Genomic DNA, 12,678 nt, shown 5'->3' with positions numbered 1-12,678 from the left:
TCCTTACTGAAATGCACACCTTCTCAAGATTGCGCTTGACTGGCGTGTCAGGCACTCAATTACAGCTGTTTTATCAAGACAAATGTGTTCGTTTTGTAAAATATAGTTCCGGTCTGGTGTGGCACCCCAGCTAACGCACAACGTTGCCACAACGTGGCATATTAGCAGGGACTGTCTGCGGCGCGCTGGTGTGTCCCGGGCTTTAGAGTAGAGAGACAGTTCAACTGTAAGTATGAACGGCAGAAACGGATATTGCCATCCCTTTAAGTAGAGCGTCAGGGACAGCCTCCCTGGCTTACGGCCATACTAGCCTGAATACGCCCGATCTCGTCCGATCTCGGAAGCTAAGCAGGCTCGGGCCTGGTCAGTACTTGGATGGGAGACCGCCTGGGAATACCAGGTGCTGTAAGCTTTTGCATCTTTTACACACCAGAGCGCGACAAATCACGAGTTTTAACTTTGGATACACGCAATTTCATCATTATTTCAGATTTGACTTCCCCAAATACACAGGCATACAATAGATCTTGTTCTCCAACGTAAACGGTCCCTAGTAACTAGGGTACATTCGTAAATAAATTGAGCATCATGGCTAGAAGTGACTAAATGTTGCCTAATCTTTCTCATCGAGAAATGACACAATTACAGCAACACAAAAAGGAACTCCACCGGACAAAGATCAGTGCTCACAAGGAGCCTCATTCAACACACACAGTTCCATTCCCATTCATGCAAAGCACGAAAGTGTAAAACTTGGGAACATACTTGAGAGCAAAGATCACATTCAATCTCATTCAAGGCACGGATGTGAATGCAACGGGATGAAATTACTGAAATGATGCCTGCCCTCGAACTGTGATGATGGACTACCCGACTCGCCAATAATATTGGGTTCTGGTGTATTGAAATACAGGAGCTGCTGGATTTGTGTGTTTTCTTACCCCCTCACCATAGTTTGTCAAATGTTTAAACAACTGAACTTATATTCAAGGTTTGTTTCTCTTCATATGTTTTACTGGTTTACATTTGTCTCAGCAACCTGTTGAATGATTCTTCTGCTTTCAAAACAAAATGACAACAGGATGAATGCACACACTTGAAAATACAATACATGCAATGTTATGCATCATAGTGATGCAACCTCCTTTCAGTTTCATACTGCATGTCAATTGAAATCCTTACTGAAATGCACACCTTCTCAAAATTGCGCTTGACTGGCGTGTCAGGCACTCAATTACAGCTGTTTTATCAAGACAAATGTGTTCGTTTTGTAAAATATAGTTCCGGTCTGGTGTGGCACCCCAGCTAACGCACAACGTTGCCACAACGTGGCATATTAGCAGGGACTGTCTGCGGCGCGCTGGTGTGTCCCGGGCTTTAGAGTAGAGAGACAGTTCAACTGTAAGTATGAACGGCAGAAACGGATATTGCCATCCCTTTAAGTAGAGCGTCAGGGACAGCCTCCCTGGCTTACGGCCATACTAGCCTGAATACGCCCGATCTCGTCCGATCTCGGAAGCTAAGCAGGCTCGGGCCTGGTCAGTACTTGGATGGGAGACCGCCTGGGAATACCAGGTGCTGTAAGCTTTTGCATCTTTTACACACCAAAGGGCGACAAATCACGAGTTTTAACTTTGGATACACGCAATTTCATCATTATTTCAGATTTGACTTCCCCAAATACACAGGCATACAATAGATCTTGTTCTCCAACGTAAACGGTCCCTAGTAACTAGGGTACATTCGTAAATAAATTGAGCATCATGGCTAGAAGTGACTAAATGTTGCCTAATCTTTCTCATCGAGAAATGACACAATTACAGCAACACAAAAAGGAACTCCACCGGACAAAGATCAGTGCTCACAAGGAGCCTCATTCAACACACACGGTTCCATTCCCATTCATGCAAAGCACGAAAGTGTAAAACTTGGGAACATACTTGAGAGCAAAGATCACATTCAATCTCATTCAAGGCACGGATGTGAATGCAACGGGATGAAATTACTGAAATGATGCCTGCCCTCGAACTGTGATGATGGACTACCCGACTCGCCAATATATTGGGTTCTGGTGTATTGAAATACAGGAGCTGCTGGATTTGTGTGTTTTCTTACCCCCTCACCATAGTTTGTCAAATGTTTAAACAACTGAACTTATATTCAAGGTTTGTTTCTCTTCATATGTTTTACTGGTTTACATTTGTCTCAGCAACCTGTTGAATAATTCTTCTGCTTTCAAAACAAAATGACAACAGGATGAATGCACACACTTGAAAATACAATACATGCAATGTTATGCATCATAGTGATGCAACCTCCTTTCAGTTTCATACTGCATGTCAATTGAAATCCTTACTGAAATGCACACCTTCTCAAGATTGCGCTTGACTGGCGTGTCAGGCACTCAATTACAGCTGTTTTATCAAGACAAATGTGTTCGTTTTGTAAAATATAGTTCCGGTCTGGTGTGGCACCCCAGCTAACGCACAACGTTGCCACAACGTGGCATATTAGCAGGGACTGTCTGCGGCGCGCTGGTGTGTCCCGGGCTTTAGAGTAGAGAGACAGTTCAACTGTAAGTATGAACGGCAGAAACGGATATTGCCATCCCTTTAAGTAGAGCGTCAGGGACAGCCTCCCTGGCTTACGGCCATACTAGCCTGAATACGCCCGATCTCGTCCGATCTCGGAAGCTAAGCAGGCTCGGGCCTGGTCAGTACTTGGATGGGAGACCGCCTGGGAATACCAGGTGCTGTAAGCTTTTGCATCTTTTACACACCAGAGCGCGACAAATCACGAGTTTTAACTTTGGATACACGCAATTTCATCATTATTTCAGATTTGACTTCCCCAAATACACAGGCATACAATAGATCTTGTTCTCCAACGTAAACGGTCCCTAGTAACTAGGGTACATTCGTAAATAAATTGAGCATCATGGCTAGAAGTGACTAAATGTTGCCTAATCTTTCTCATCGAGAAATGACACAATTACAGCAACACAAAAAGGAACTCCACCGGACAAAGATCAGTGCTCACAAGGAGCCTCATTCAACACACACGGTTCCATTCCCATTCATGCAAAGCACGAAAGTGTAAAACTTGGGAACATACTTGAGAGCAAAGATCACATTCAATCTCATTCAAGGCACGGATGTGAATGCAACGGGATGAAATTACTGAAATGATGCCTGCCCTCGAACTGTGATGATGGACTACCCGACTCGCCAATAATATTGGGTTCTGGTGTATTGAAATACAGGAGCTGCTGGATTTGTGTGTTTTCTTACCCCCTCACCATAGTTTGTCAAATGTTTAAACAACTGAACTTATATTCAAGGTTTGTTTCTCTTCATATGTTTTACTGGTTTACATTTGTCTCAGCAACCTGTTGAATGATTCTTCTGCTTTCAAAACAAAATGACAACAGGATGAATGCACACACTTGAAAATACAATACATGCAATGTTATGCATCATAGTGATGCAACCTCCTTTCAGTTTCATACTGCATGTCAATTGAAATCCTTACTGAAATGCACACCTTCTCAAGATTGCGCTTGACTGGCGTGTCAGGCACTCAATTACAGCTGTATTATCAAGACAATGTGTTCGTTTTGTAAAATATAGTTCCGGTCTGGTGTGGCACCCCAGCTAACGCACAACGTTGCCACAACGTTTCGTGTTAGCAGGGACTGGCTGCGGCGCGCTGGTGTGTCCCGGGCTTTAGAGTAGAGAGACAGTTCAACTGCAAGTATGAGCGGCAGAAACGGATATTGCCTTCCCTTTAAGTAGAGCGTCAGGGACAGCCTCCCTGGCTTACGGCCATACTAGCCTGAATACGCCCGATCTCGTCCGATCTCGGAAGCTAAGCAGGCTCGGGCCTGGTCAGTACTTGGATGGGAGACCGCCTGGGAATACCAGGTGCTGTAAGCCTTTGCATCTTTTACACACCAAAGGGCGACAAATCACAAGTTTTAACTTTGGATACACGCAATTTCATCATTATTTCAGATTTGACTTCCCCAAATACACAGGCATACAATAGATCTTGTTCTCCAACGTAAACGGTCCCTAGTAACTAGTGTACATTTGTAAATAAATTGAGCATCATGGCTAGAAGTGACTAAATGTTGCCTAATCTTTCACATCGAGAAATGACACAATTATAGCAACACAAAAAGGAACTCCACCGGACAAAGTTCAGTGCTCACAAGGAGCCTCATTCAACACACACGGTTCCATTCCCATTCATGCAAAGCACGAAAGTGTAAAACTTGGGAACATACTTGAGAGCAAAGATCATATTCAATCTCATTCAAGGCACGGATGTGAATGCAACGGGATGAAATTACTGAAATGATGCCTGCCCTCGAACTGTGATGATGGACTACCCGACTCGCCAATAATATTGGGTTCTGGTGTATTGAAATACAGGAGCTGCTGGATTTGTGTGTTTTCTTACCCCCTCACCATAGTTTGTCAAATGTTTAAACAACTGAACTTATATTCAAGGTTTGTTTCTCTTCATATGTTTTACTGGTTTACATTTGTCTCAGCAACCTGTTGAATGATTCTTCTGCTTTCAAAACAAAATGACAAAAGGATGAATGCACACACTTGAAAATACAATACATGCAATGTTATGCATCATAGTGATGCAACCTCCTTTCAGTTTCATACTGCATGTCAATTGAAATCCTTACTGAAATGCACACCTTCTCAAGATTGCGCTTGACTGGCGTGTCAGGCACTCAATTACAGCTGTTTTATCAAGACAATGTGTTCGTTTTGTAATATATAGTTCCGGTCTGGTGTGGCACCCCAGCTAACGCACAACGTTGCCACAATGTTGCCACAACGTGGCGTGTTAGCAGGGACTGTCTGCGGCGCGCTGGTGTGTCCCGGGCTTTAGAGTAGAGAGACAGTTCAACTGTAAGTATGAACGGCAGAAACGGATATTGCCATCCCTTTAAGTAGAGCGTCAGGGACAGCCTCCCTGGCTTACGGCCATACTAGCCTGAATACGCCCGATCTCGTCCGATCTCGGAAGCTAAGCAGGCTCGGGCCTGGTCAGAACTTGGATGGAAGACCGCCTGGGAATACCAGGTGCTGTAAGCTTTTGCATCTTTTACACACCAGAGCGCGACAAATCACGAGTTTTAACTTTGGATACACGCAATTTCATCATTATTTCAGATTTGACTTCCCCAAATACACAGGCATACAATAGATCTTGTTCTCCAACGTAAACGGTCCCTAGTAACTAGGGTACATTCGTAAATAAATTGAGCATCATGGCTAGAAGTGACTAAATGTTGCCTAATCTTTCTCATCGAGAAATGACACAATTACAGCAACACAAAAAGGAACTCCACCGGACAAAGATCAGTGCTCACAAGGAGCCTCATTCAACACACACGGTTCCATTCCCATTCATGCAAAGCACGAAAGTGTAAAACTTGGGAACATACTTGAGAGCAAAGATCACATTCAATCTCATTCAAGGCACGGATGTGAATGCAACGGGGTGAAATTACTGAAATGATGCCTGCCCTCGAACTGTGATGATGGACTACCCGACTCGCCAATAATATTGGGTTCTGGTGTATTGAAATACAGGAGCTGCTGGATTTGTGTGTTTTCTTACCCCCTCACCATAGTTTGTCAAATGTTTAAACAACTGAACTTATATTCAAGGTTTGTTTCTCTTCATATGTTTTACTGGTTTACATTTGTCTCAGCAACCTGTTGAATGATTCTTCTGCTTTCAAAACAAAATGACAACAGGATGAATGCACACACTTGAAAATACAATACATGCAATGTTATGCATCATAGTGATGCAACCTCCTTTCAGTTTCATACTGCATGTCAATTGAAATCCTTACTGAAATGCACACCTTCTCAAGATTGCGCTTGACTGGCGTGTCAGGCACTCAATTACAGCTGTTTTATCAAGACAAATGTGTTCGTTTTGTAAAATATAGTTCCGGTCTGGTGTGGCACCCCAGCTAACGCACAACGTTGCCACAACGTGGCATATTAGCAGGGACTGTCTGCGGCGCGCTGGTGTGTCCCGGGCTTTAGAGTAGAGAGACAGTTCAACTGTAAGTATGAACGGCAGAAACGGATATTGCCATCCCTTTAAGTAGAGCGTCAGGGACACCCTCCCTGGCTTACGGCCATACTAGCCTGAATACGCCCGATCTCGTCCGATCTCGGAAGCTAAGCAGGCTCGGGCCTGGTCAGTACTTGGATGGGAGACCGCCTGGGAATACCAGGTGCTGTAAGCTTTTGCATCTTTTACACACCAGAGCGCGACAAATCACGAGTTTTAACTTTGGATACACGCAATTTCATCATTATTTCAGATTTGACTTCCCCAAATACACAGGCATACAATAGATCTTGTTCTCCAACGTAAACGGTCCCTAGTAACTAGGGTACATTCGTAAATAAATTGAGCATCATGGCTAGAAGTGACTAAATGTTGCCTAATCTTTCTCATCGAGAAATGACACAATTACAGCAACACAAAAAGGAACTCCACCGGACAAAGATCAGTGCTCACAAGGAGCCTCATTCAACACACACGGTTCCATTCCCATTCATGCAAAGCACGAAAGTGTAAAACTTGGGAACATACTTGAGAGCAAAGATCACATTGAATCTCATTCAAGGCACGGATGTGAATGCAACGGGATGAAATTACTGAAATGATGCCTGCCCTCGAACTGTGATGATGGACTACCCGACTCGCCAATAATATTGGGTTCTGGTGTATTGAAATACAGGAGCTGCTGGATTTGTGTGTTTTCTTACCCCCTCACCATAGTTTGTCAAATGTTTAAACAACTGAACTTATATTCAAGGTTTGTTTCTCTTCATATGTTTTACTGGTTTACATTTGTCTCAGCAACCTGTTGAATGATTCTTCTGCTTTCAAAACAAAATGACAACAGGATGAATGCACACACTTGAAAATACAATACATGCAATGTTATGCATCATAGTGATGCAACCTCCTTTCAGTTTCATACTGCATGTCAATTGAAATCCTTACTGAAATGCACACCTTCTCAAGATTGCGCTTGACTGGCGTGTCAGGCACTCAATTACAGCTGTTTTATCAAGACAAATGTGTTCGTTTTGTAAAATATAGTTCCGGTCTGGTGTGGCACCCCAGCTAACGCACAACGTTGCCACAACGTGGCATATTAGCAGGGACTGTCTGCGGCGCGCTGGTGTGTCCCGGGCTTTAGAGTAGAGAGACAGTTCAACTGTAAGTATGAACGGCAGAAACGGATATTGCCATCCCTTTAAGTAGAGCGTCAGGGACAGCCTCCCTGGCTTACGGCCATACTAGTCTGAATACGCCCGATCTCGTCCGATCTCGGAAGCTAAGCAGGCTCGGGCCTGGTCAGTACTTGAATGGGAGACCGCCTGGGAATACCAGGTGCTGTAAGCTTTTGCATCTTTTACACACCAGAGCGCGACAAATCACGAGTTTTAACTTTGGATACACGCAATTTCATCATTATTTCAGATTTGACTTCCCCAAATACACAGGCATACAATAGATCTTGTTCTCCAACGTAAACGGTCCCTAGTAACTAGGGTACATTCGTAAATAAATTGAGCATCATGGCTAGAAGTGACTAAATGTTGCCTAATCTTTCTCATCGAGAAATGACACAATTACAGCAACACAAAAAGGAACTCCACCGGACAAAGATCAGTGCTCACAAGGAGCCTCATTCAACACACACGGTTCCATTCCCATTCATGCAAAGCACGAAAGTGTAAAACTTGGGAACATACTTGAGAGCAAAGATCACATTCAATCTCATTCAAGGCACGGATGTGAATGCAACGGGGTGAAATTACTGAAATGATGCCTGCCCTCGAACTGTGATGATGGACTACCCGACTCGCCAATAATATTGGGTTCTGGTGTATTGAAATACAGGAGCTGCTGGATTTGTGTGTTTTCTTACCCCCTCACCATAGTTTGTCAAATGTTTAAACAACTGAACTTATATTCAAGGTTTGTTTCTCTTCATATGTTTTACTGGTTTACATTTGTCTCAGCAACCTGTTGAATGATTCTTCTGCTTTCAAAACAAAATGACAACAGGATGAATGCACACACTTGAAAATACAATACATGCAATGTTATGCATCATAGTGATGCAACCTCCTTTCAGTTTCATACTGCATGTCAATTGAAATCCTTACTGAAATGCACACCTTCTCAAGATTGCGCTTGACTGGCGTGTCAGGCACTCAATTACAGCTGTTTTATCAAGACAAATGTGTTCGTTTTGTAAAATATAGTTCCGGTCTGGTGTGGCACCCCAGCTAACGCACAACGTTGCCACAACGTGGCATATTAGCAGGGACTGTCTGCGGCGCGCTGGTGTGTCCCGGGCTTTAGAGTAGAGAGACAGTTCAACTGTAAGTATGAACGGCAGAAACGGATATTGCCATCCCTTTAAGTAGAGCGTCAGGGACAGCCTCCCTGGCTTACGGCCATACTAGCCTGAATACGCCTGATCTCGTCCGATCTCGGAAGCTAAGCAGGCTCGGGCCTGGTCAGTACTTGGATGGGAGACCGCCTGGGAATACCAGGTGCTGTAAGCTTTTGCATCTTTTACACACCAGAGCGCGACAAATCACGAGTTTTAACTTTGGATACACGCAATTTCATCATTATTTCAGATTTGACTTCCCCAAATACACAGGCATACAATAGATCTTGTTCTCCAACGTAAACGGTCCCTAGTAACTAGGGTACATTCGTAAATAAATTGAGCATCATGGCTAGAAGTGACTAAATGTTGCCTAATCTTTCTCATCGAGAAATGACACAATTACAGCAACACAAAAAGGAACTCCACCGGACAAAGATCAGTGCTCACAAGGAGCCTCATTCAACACACACGGTTCCATTGCCATTCATGCAAAGCACGAAAGTGTAAAACTTGGGAACATACTTGAGAGCAAAGATCACATTCAATCTCATTCAAGGCACGGATGTGAATGCAACGGGATGAAATTACTGAAATGATGCCTGCCCTCGAACTGTGATGATGGACTACCCGACTCGCCAATAATATTGGGTTCTGGTGTATTGAAATACAGGAGCTGCTGGATTTGTGTGTTTTCTTACCCCCTCACCATAGTTTGTCAAATGTTTAAACAACTGAACTTATATTCAAGGTTTGTTTCTCTTCATATGTTTTACTGGTTTACATTTGTCTCAGCAACCTGTTGAATGATTCTTCTGCTTTCAAAACAAAATGACAACAGGATGAATGCACACACTTGAAAATACAATACATGCAATGTTATGCATCATAGTGATGCAACCTCCTTTCAGTTTCATACTGCATGTCAATTGAAATCCTTACTGAAATGCACACCTTCTCAAGATTGCGCTTGACTGGCGTGTCAGGCACTCAATTACAGCTGTTTTATCAAGACAAATGTGTTCGTTTTGTAAAATATAGTTCCGGTCTGGTGTGGCACCCCAGCTAACGCACAACGTTGCCACAACGTGGCATATTAGCAGGGACTGTCTGCGGCGCGCTGGTGTGTCCCGGGCTTTAGAGTAGAGAGACAGTTCAACTGTAAGTATGAACGGCAGAAACGGATATTGCCATCCCTTTAAGTAGAGCGTCAGGGACAGCCTCCCTGGCTTACGGCCATACTAGCCTGAATACGCCCGATCTCGTCCGATCTCGTCCGATCTCGGAAGCTAAGCAGGCTCGGGCCTGGTCAGTACTTGGATGGGAGACCGCCTGGGAATACCAGGTGCTGTAAGCTTTTGCATCTTTTACACACCAAAGGGCGACAAATCACGAGTTTTAACTTTGGATACACGCAATTTCATCATTATTTCAGATTTGACTTCCCCAAATACACAGGCATACAATAGATCTTGTTCTCCAACGTAAACGGTCCCTAGTAACTAGGGTACATTCGTAAATAAATTGAGCATCATGGCTAGAAGTGACTAAATGTTGCCTAATCTTTCTCATCGAGAAATGACACAATTACAGCAACACAAAAAGGAACTCCACCGGACAAAGATCAGTGCTCACAAGGAGCCTCATTCAACACACACGGTTCCATTCCCATTCATGCAAAGCACGAAAGTGTAAAACTTGGGAACATACTTGAGAGCAAAGATCACATTCAATCTCATTCAAGGCACGGATGTGAATGCAACGGGATGAAATTACTGAAATGATGCCTGCCCTCGAACTGTGATGATGGACTACCCGACTCGCCAATAATATTGGGTTCTGGTGTATTGAAATACAGGAGCTGCTGGATTTGTGTGTTTTCTTACCCCCTCACCATAGTTTGTCAAATGTTTAAACAACTGAACTTATATTCAAGGTTTGTTTCTCTTCATATGTTTTACTGGTTTACATTTGTCTCAGCAACCTGTTGAATGATTCTTCTGCTTTCAAAACAAAATGACAACAGGATGAATGCACACACTTGAAAATACAATACATGCAATGTTATGCATCATAGTGATGCAACCTCCTTTCAGTTTCATACTGCATGTCAATTGAAATCCTTACTGAAATGCACACCTTCTCAAGATTGCGCTTGACTGGCGTGTCAGGCACTCAATTACAGCTGTTTTATCAAGACAAATGTGTTCGTTTTGTAAAATATAGTTCCGGTCTGGTGTGGCACCCCAGCTAACGCACAACGTTGCCACAACGTGGCATATTAGCAGGGACTGTCTGCGGCGCGCTGGTGTGTCCCGGGCTTTAGAGTAGAGAGACAGTTCAACTGTAAGTATGAACGGCAGAAACGGATATTGCCATCCCTTTAAGTAGAGCGTCAGGGACAGCCTCCCTGGCTTACGGCCATACTAGCCTGAATACGCCCGATCTCGTCCGATCTCGGAAGCTAAGCAGGCTCGGGCCTGGTCAGTACTTGGATGGGAGACCGCCTGGGAATACCAGGTGCTGTAAGCTTTTGCATCTTTTACACACCAGAGCGCGACAAATCACGAGTTTTAACTTTGGATACACGCAATTTCATCATTATTTCAGATTTGACTTCCCCAAATACACAGGCATACAATAGATCTTGTTCTCCAACGTAAACGGTCCCTAGTAACTAGGGTACATTCGTAAATAAATTGAGCATCATGGCTAGAAGTGACTAAATGTTGCCTAATCTTTCTCATCGAGAAATGACACAATTACAGCAACACAAAAAGGAACTCCACCGGACAAAGATCAGTGCTCACAAGGAGCCTCATTCAACACACACGGTTCCATTCCCATTCATGCAAAGCACGAAAGTGTAAAACTTGGGAACATACTTGAGAGCAAAGATCACATTCAATCTCATTCAAGGCACGGATGTGAATGCAACGGGATGAAATTACTGAAATGATGCCTGCCCTCGAACTGTGATGATGGACTACCCGACTCGCCAATAATATTGGGTTCTGGTGTATTGAAATACAGGAGCTGCTGGATTTGTGTGTTTTCTTACCCCCTCACCATAGTTTGTCAAATGTTTAAACAACTGAACTTATATTCAAGGTTTGTTTCTCTTCATATGTTTTACTGGTTTACATTTGTCTCAGCAACCTGTTGAATGATTCTTCTGCTTTCAAAACAAAATGACAAAAGGATGAATGCACACACTTGAAAATACAATACATGCAATGTTATGCATCATAGTGATGCAACCTCCTTTCAGTTTCATACTGCATGTCAATTGAAATCCTTACTGAAATGCACACCTTCTCAAGATTGCGCTTGACTGGCGTGTCAGGCACTCAATTACAGCTGTTTTATCAAGACAATGTGTTCGTTTTGTAATATATAGTTCCGGTCTGGTGTGGCACCCCAGCTAACGCACAACGTTGCCACAATGTTGCCACAACGTGGCGTGTTAGCAGGGACTGTCTGCGGCGCGCTGGTGTGTCCCGGGCTTTAGAGTAGAGAGACAGTTCAACTGTAAGTATGAACGGCAGAAACGGATATTGCCTTCCCTTTAAGTAGAGCGTCAGGGACAGCCTCCCTGGCTTACGGCCATACTAGCCTGAATACGCCCGATCTCGTCCGATCTCGGAAGCTAAGGAGGCTTGGGCCTGGTCAGTACTTGTATGGGAGACCACCTGGGAATACCAGGTGCTGTAAGCTTTTGCATCTTTTACACACCAGAGGGCGACAAATCACGAGTTTTAACTTTGGATACACGCAATTTCATCATTATTTCAGATTTGACTTCCCCAAATACACAGGCATACAATAGATCTTGTTCTCCAACGTAAACGGTCCCTAGTAACTAGGGTACATTCGTAAATAAATTGAGCATCATGGCTAGAAGTGACTAAATGTTGCCTAATCTTTCTCATCGAGAAATGACACAATTACAGCAACACAAAAAGGAACTCCACCGGACAAAGTTCAGTGCTCACAAGGAGCCTCATTCAACACACACGGTTCCATTCCCATTCATGCAAAGCACGAAAGTGTAAAACTTGGGAACATACTTGAGAGCAAAGATCACATTGAATCTCATTCAAGGCACGGATGTGAATGCAACGGGATGAAATTACTGAAATGATGCCTGCCCTCGAACTGTGATGATGGACTACCCGACTCGCCAATAATGTTGGGTTCTGGTG

The 12,678-nt window shown here is 43.7% G+C and overlaps 10 non-coding genes and 1 pseudogene across 10 annotated transcripts; all 11 read left to right on the top strand.

Moving 5' to 3' along the window:
* Nucleotides 1-293: 293 nt before the first annotated feature.
* LOC136757471 (5S ribosomal RNA) lies at nt 294-412 on the top strand. The gene has a single exon (XR_010819491.1). It is a non-coding gene; the product is annotated as a 5S ribosomal RNA (ribosomal RNA).
* A 1,056-nt stretch (nt 413-1,468) lies between these two features.
* LOC136757460 (5S ribosomal RNA) lies at nt 1,469-1,587 on the top strand. Its single transcript, XR_010819480.1, has one exon. It is a non-coding gene; the product is annotated as a 5S ribosomal RNA (ribosomal RNA).
* Nucleotides 1,588-2,642: 1,055 nt separating this feature from the next.
* Nucleotides 2,643-2,761, top strand: LOC136757449 (5S ribosomal RNA). Its single transcript, XR_010819469.1, has one exon. It is a non-coding gene; the product is annotated as a 5S ribosomal RNA (ribosomal RNA).
* Nucleotides 2,762-3,816: 1,055 nt separating this feature from the next.
* Nucleotides 3,817-3,935, top strand: LOC136755860 (5S ribosomal RNA). The gene has a single exon (XR_010817970.1). It is a non-coding gene; the product is annotated as a 5S ribosomal RNA (ribosomal RNA).
* Nucleotides 3,936-5,001: 1,066 nt separating this feature from the next.
* LOC136757349 (5S ribosomal RNA) lies at nt 5,002-5,120 on the top strand. The gene has a single exon (XR_010819381.1). It is a non-coding gene; the product is annotated as a 5S ribosomal RNA (ribosomal RNA).
* A 1,056-nt stretch (nt 5,121-6,176) lies between these two features.
* LOC136757437 (5S ribosomal RNA) lies at nt 6,177-6,295 on the top strand. Its single transcript, XR_010819463.1, has one exon. It is a non-coding gene; the product is annotated as a 5S ribosomal RNA (ribosomal RNA).
* Nucleotides 6,296-7,351: 1,056 nt separating this feature from the next.
* LOC136756538 (5S ribosomal RNA) lies at nt 7,352-7,470 on the top strand. The gene has a single exon (XR_010818615.1). It is a non-coding gene; the product is annotated as a 5S ribosomal RNA (ribosomal RNA).
* A 1,056-nt stretch (nt 7,471-8,526) lies between these two features.
* Nucleotides 8,527-8,645, top strand: LOC136756241 (5S ribosomal RNA). Its single transcript, XR_010818338.1, has one exon. It is a non-coding gene; the product is annotated as a 5S ribosomal RNA (ribosomal RNA).
* A 1,056-nt stretch (nt 8,646-9,701) lies between these two features.
* On the top strand, nt 9,702-9,830 carry LOC136757347 (uncharacterized; annotated as a pseudogene).
* A 1,056-nt stretch (nt 9,831-10,886) lies between these two features.
* LOC136757425 (5S ribosomal RNA) lies at nt 10,887-11,005 on the top strand. Its single transcript, XR_010819452.1, has one exon. It is a non-coding gene; the product is annotated as a 5S ribosomal RNA (ribosomal RNA).
* A 1,066-nt stretch (nt 11,006-12,071) lies between these two features.
* Nucleotides 12,072-12,190, top strand: LOC136757077 (5S ribosomal RNA). Its single transcript, XR_010819123.1, has one exon. It is a non-coding gene; the product is annotated as a 5S ribosomal RNA (ribosomal RNA).
* The last annotated feature ends 488 nt before the right edge of the window (nt 12,191-12,678 follow it).

The sequence above is a fragment of the Amia ocellicauda genome, chromosome 8 (assembly GCF_036373705.1).
Source record: "Amia ocellicauda isolate fAmiCal2 chromosome 8, fAmiCal2.hap1, whole genome shotgun sequence".
Taxonomy (NCBI): Eukaryota; Metazoa; Chordata; class Actinopteri; order Amiiformes; family Amiidae; genus Amia; species Amia ocellicauda.
The sequence above is the reverse complement of the archived record's forward strand: the minus strand, read 5'-3'. Positions and strand labels throughout refer to the sequence as shown.